The sequence below is a fragment of the Lissotriton vulgaris genome, chromosome 1_1, assembly GCF_964263255.1.
Source record: "Lissotriton vulgaris chromosome 1_1, aLisVul1.2, whole genome shotgun sequence".
Classification (NCBI taxonomy): Eukaryota; Metazoa; Chordata; class Amphibia; order Caudata; family Salamandridae; genus Lissotriton; species Lissotriton vulgaris.
In genome coordinates, this window is record NC_141685.1 from 1,707,251,526 (window position 1) to 1,707,257,525 (window position 6,000).

The following is a 6,000-nucleotide window of genomic DNA, read 5'->3' on the forward strand; positions in this document are numbered from 1 at the left end:
AACACACATCAATCATATCAAAACACAAACTACAACAATAAGTACATAAAACATCTTATACAACAAAAATATTGAACAAGCATTGGCATAGCCAATAGGTCTCGCCTTTGGGACCTTATAAGTATTTAGCTATGCAGCACAATATCCTTGGTGTAACAACATCAACTGTTGCATGGCTAAACACTTATAAGGTCCCAAAAGCGAGACCTATTGGCTATGCCAATGCTTGTTGTAGATACTCCCGGAGATCGATATTGTATCTAAAACCCTGTCTTGTCATTGATCCCCTCTGTGCAGCTAAAGGATCAAGTTATAATCAGGGATTCCGCGCGTTCTCTGCAAATTTTTTTGTTTTAGCCACACGATTTGAACGTTCTATTACAGAAATGCTTGCCACTAGATCGGCCTATTTATTGCTGCTGCTATTGATATAATGAAGTCAGTTCGTCATTGGCAGAGAGCTGCGGCTCACGAGCTGAAAGGGTCTGTACAAGTGCCGCATTGTTTACTGGTAGCTCGTGGTGGCCGAGATCTCAAGCCTTGAGAACAGCACTTGGCTGTCTGTAGAGGACCGGGAACATCACCTAGAGCTGTGGCATGCGGCGCAGACGCTACACCTGACGCTCAGCCCGCAATTTGTGACAGACTCATTTTGATTTCATAAGGAAACCTTACGTTTCATAGCAAAAATAGAAAAGCATAACAAAACCGAATCGGTTTTGCACCTCTTCAACCAACCAACCAACCAAACAAGCATTTACAATGCAGTAGGTCTCGCATTTTTGAAACTTCGACCTATTGGTATTGTACATGACAATGCCTTTTATTATTGTAGGTTTTTAAACACATAAATAAAAGGCATTGTCATTTACATTGCCAATGGCTCAAAATCTCTCAAATGCAAGACCTATTGCATTGCAAATGCTTGTTTATAGCACCGCTGGTATCTAACTGCAAGATTATTATTAGGCACTTCCTTTCGGTTACGATGTCTCTGGTGTATGAACCATCTGTATCACATTCCAGCCCTTCAACTTCACCAGAAACCAAACGGGGCAAACATCAGAAAGATCACACCAATGCAGTGCAAAAAACTCCCTTGGAACCTTATTATTCGGTATGTCTCAGAACCAGGTGACGGGTGGGCAAGTAAGAACTCTGAAGGTAAAGGGGGAGTACCTACCATTAACATTTCTACCAAGTGTAAGTAGCCTGTTTTCTTGAATACTTTTAACTGCAGATTACTTACCTCTTAAATCGGCACCAAAGCAATGGGTCCCAGGAGAGCATTGGAGGAGACACACACGAACAAAGCATTCACAATGCAATAAGCCTCGCATTACTGAAAGTTTGAGCTATTGGCGTTGCAAATAATAATGCAAGTCAATAGCTCAAACCTTCAGTAAGGCGAGACCTATTGCATTGCAAATGCTTATTTTTTTTGTATGAAAGTCTTTTAGTTGTACCAGGCATTTTATTAATATTATTGATGGAGAAGAAAATAATACATCACCAGTTAACCAAACACACAAATTGCAGACTGCTACAATGTCACTTAAACGCTTCATAACTTCAAAAAGATACAGAAAATAAATCACTATCAAACCGAGGTGCAAGCAAAATAAAAAGCTGGTATTTAAAGTTAATATAAACAATAGTGAAAATAAAAGAGGCTCACATGGCACTGGTTTATCACTGAAGAGAAATTCGGTATTTTTAGGTGCATGTGAACAGGCTTTCTGTATGTAGTCCCTTAGCGAACGGAGCCAGCTGTTAAAGTGGTCTGACCCACTGCCCAATGCAAGAGACCAATAGATGCAGCCCACTGACCAGAAACCCCTCTATACATATGAATTTTTTTTAAAACAATAGTTTGACTAGATGGCTATAGATGCCTCTAAGGCCAGAAAAAGTCCCTTCTGAGCCCTGCAAACCCGTCAGAAGTTGATGAATATTTGCATTTGATGTTGCCTGGTATATGATGTCACTGCATAACATTAGTTTCCTCTCCCTCGTTGGTGGTCACAATGCCACCAAAGCGTTTATTAAAGATTTTTTCCTTGTGGCGGGTATTTCATATCTAGCCGCTGGCTCAAGGTAAGACTCTGATGGTTCTCTCTGCACATTCTAAGCTAATGGGGGCTCGTCTTGATTACCTCAGAAATGCATAAGCGTTATTCAAGTGTACTCTTATACCACGACGTGTCTGTGTGACCATCAATCCAATTTATCTGGAAGTAACTGGTTGAATTAATGTTGAAGTAACACCCCTCAATTGCAGTAAAGCCAGGGCTTAATTTGTGCCAGTGCTTGCCAATGCTTAACACCTGCACATATATATAACAGTCCACCACATTGTAGAGTTGTCGGTCTATTTTTATACAGAGCACATGGAGAGCATGGTTAACAATTCAATAATACATTAAAAATGGATAACACCAGAGTGCCCAGTGCATTTTTAGCGCTTTGGGTGACCTGCAGTAGTCCAGATTGCCACATTTGTGACAGGTTGATCGTTAGTAGGTAGCGTTGTTATTGGCATTTAGCAGTGGTGGGGAGAGTAGGTGGTGGAAACTGCGGTGGCCTCCTTATAAATATCTTCGGCCCAGCACTTATTTTTATTTACTTATTGTTTTAGTGGAAAGTTATTCAGTTTTGCAGTTAGTCTGCAAAGGAATGTTCTCTCAGGTTTGGCTTGTGTGAGAGATTTTACCTGCATAGCAGAGCAAAAGCATCCTTATTTTAATTTGTAGCCATATATGGCCCGCCGGGCCTACATTCTATATGCAGTAATTAGAATATAAAGGTGTGGCACAATTTTCCTTCTGGCGTGTATATTTAAACAAAGCAGTAACAAACATAACAACTAGGCGTGCTTTACTCACAACAGGTCTCCCTAGGGGTTCCCATCCACATCTAGACGTCGTCTGGTGTAAGCATGATGGACTAGTGTTGGGTATCTGTATATCTACCTGGGCGTGTCTTTTGTGTCATGCGGCAGGGGTGGCAGCAGAATACCTTGGTAGTCTTCCCAGAGCTGCTATATCTTAGTGTGTTTTCGGGGGCACCCCCGGGCTATGAATATTGGTTGTTCCAGGCCCATGCAGAAGTCCATCCCTTAATGGAGGGGAGGGTGCCTTCCAGAGTCGGGCTATGTCTCTCTTGGCCAGGGTGAGGCGCAGGAATATGGGATGTCACTTGTATCTACTACCCCCAATTTCATCTGTAATGTTTTGAAGAGCCAGTATCGGAGATATGGGGAGGTCCAAGCTAAGACGTCAGATATGCACGATATAACCCCTTACCAGAATCTAGCGAGCGATCCACAAGACCAGGTCATGTCTAAAAAGATGCCCTCTGCAGTGTTACAATGCAGGCAAGTGGGGGAGGGCACCAGGCTGGACCGCCACAGTCTATGTCGTGTGTAGTCTGCACAATGTAGGTATTTGAATTGGATGAAGCGGAGGCGAGATAAGATGGCTGCACAGCGAGGGGACTCAAGGGCTTCTGTCCAGTCATTGTCTTCTATTGGATCGATTTCTGTGTGCCATGTCTCCCGGAGCACAGTTAATGAGGTATGATGGTTTGTAATGATTGTTTGATATATCTTGGTAATGTTGTGGCCACCTGGCTCCCCCATGAACAGTTTACCTTCCAGGGAGGTTGAATTCTGGGAGTGTCTCCAGGTCTTTATTGTAAGGGGTCAGGCATGTCTGACTTGAAGATATTTGTACATTTGTGTGCAGGGCATGTTCAATTTGTTTTGCAACTCTTGGAAGGACTGGAGTGTCTGCCACGCATGACCGCTCTCAGTGAGGATATGCCTATATTATCCCAGCCCCAGAACCCAGGCAGGACAGCCATCTGAGGAAGAAGGCCTTTGTGCCATATCGGGGTTTCCTGTGACAAGCGGCCCCAACACCTCATCCATCGCAACAATTGTTTCCAGACTCAAAAGACTACCCATGTCGCAGGCGGCAATGTCTGAGACTCCTGTTTGCTATATGAGTACGTTTGGACAGAGGTATTGCCCATCACTCCACCGCATATGCTGGGTCATCTCTGGCATTTTACCACCATTCATTTAGTATTTGCAGATGAGTCACTGCGTAGTAAGACTGTGTGTCAGCCGCTGCAATGCTGCCGCCGTATGTGGATTGATAACAGATGCCTAGGGCCACTCTGCAGGCACCTCCACCCCAAAGAAATTGGCTTAATAGGGTATTGATTTGCCAAAACCAGGTGCCCGGGATCGGGTATGGGTGGTTCTGCAGATGATAAAGTAGGCGGGGCAGGAAGCCCATTTTGAAGATGAAAAAGTCGCATAGATATTGTAAGCCTATTGTGGCGATGATGAGTTCCGTCGCCCAAGCCTCAACTGCCCGTGTACCTAGTATCGGCCAAAGGACTGACTTATTGGTGTTCATGTGTAGCCCGAGTGTCTCAACGTACACTTCCATAATGAGGAGGCAGCATAAAACGTCGCTAGCGTATAGCACGATCCTGTCCGACACCCCTGGCGATCACTCAAAGCTGCGCAGTTGGGCATCCACTCTCACCCAAGCTGCCAATCACTCCATTGCTAATGCAAAGAGATACGTAGATAAAGGACAACCCTGGTGGGTACCTCTATGTATGGGAAAGCGAGGAGAAACCGAGCCCGCCACTCGTACTGAAGCTGTAAGATCTATGTATACTAAGCTGATAGATAATAAGAATTTTGGCCTAATATTAAACCGTCGCAGAAGTGCGAAGAGATATGTACAGCTCACAGCATCAAAGGCCTTGTCTGTGTCAGACAGGAGTCGGGCGCTGGGGCTCCCAGGCGGTCAGTTGCAGCCATGGCGTTATGGTGTGTAGCGCGCAGGGGCACGGGCCAGCTTGGTCCGTGTGGACCAGGTCTGTTAAACAGGGCAAGAGTCTATTGGCTAACACTTTGGCGAGCAGCTTGGCCTCGAGGTTCCAGAAGGACAAGAACAAGTACAAAAAAGTCATGTTCCGGGGGCCGACCTGGATTGAGGAAGACCACTATATTTTGAAGAATTTGCATAAAAAAACGTTAGGGCCCGAGCTTTGCCTGGGTGCAGCCTGGCCGCAACTGCTGTTAATTCCTTAATCGTAAGTGGAGCATCAAGCTGCGCACTGGCAGCATCCGGGAGGGCTCTCGGGGGTAAGACGTTGATAAACTTTTGGATGGTGGCTTCCGGCAGTTTATCTTGTCCTGCGTATAGCAGCTTGAAGTAATTGGCAAAGCTACTTTCAACTAATGAGGGTCCTGGAAGGATATCATCGTTAGGGTCTCTAACACTAGGAATGTGAGTGGCTTGTGTGGCTTGTTGACATATTCTACGGAGTAGTTTACTGGATCTGTCTGCCCATTGGTAAATTCAGCTTCGGGATGCAAGCCATACCATACTTTCTTCTTCAAATAAGTCTCCACTATATAGTTGGTGTGTCAGAACCATTTGGCGGCGTGCTGGTTCCTCTCCTTCCACCTGCCCCTGTCGGTTCAGAGTTATGATTTGGGCCTCCATTTGTAGGAGTTTCTCCAGTTAACGCCGGTATGCCCAGGACGAGATATCAATTCAGCGGAGAGTCGGTTTCATGGACTCCCACAGGATCCCAGCCGAGGCTATAGTCCTGGTGTTTGAAGCAAAATATTGTGTCAGGGCCTGATGCATGTGTGTTCAATATTGCTGATCATGTAGGTGCCAGGGAGAGAGGCACCAACGGAAAGGGGACCAGCTTGGTCCCGTCCGAAGGCTGAGTGATATCGGGGAGTGATCTGGGAGGCCCCTGGGCAGTATCTCCGCATCCAATACCCTATGAGCGTAGCTGGTGGGTACAAACAGGTAGTCTAAACAGGAGAATGACTTATGAACCTGTGTGTAGTAGGTGTAGACCTGTTCAGTTGGGTGGAGCATTCGCCATGTGTCTATCCATCCCATTCCTTTGAACAGGTGAAGTAGGTGTGGTTTGTGTACGTTTCCTGCTCCCCCA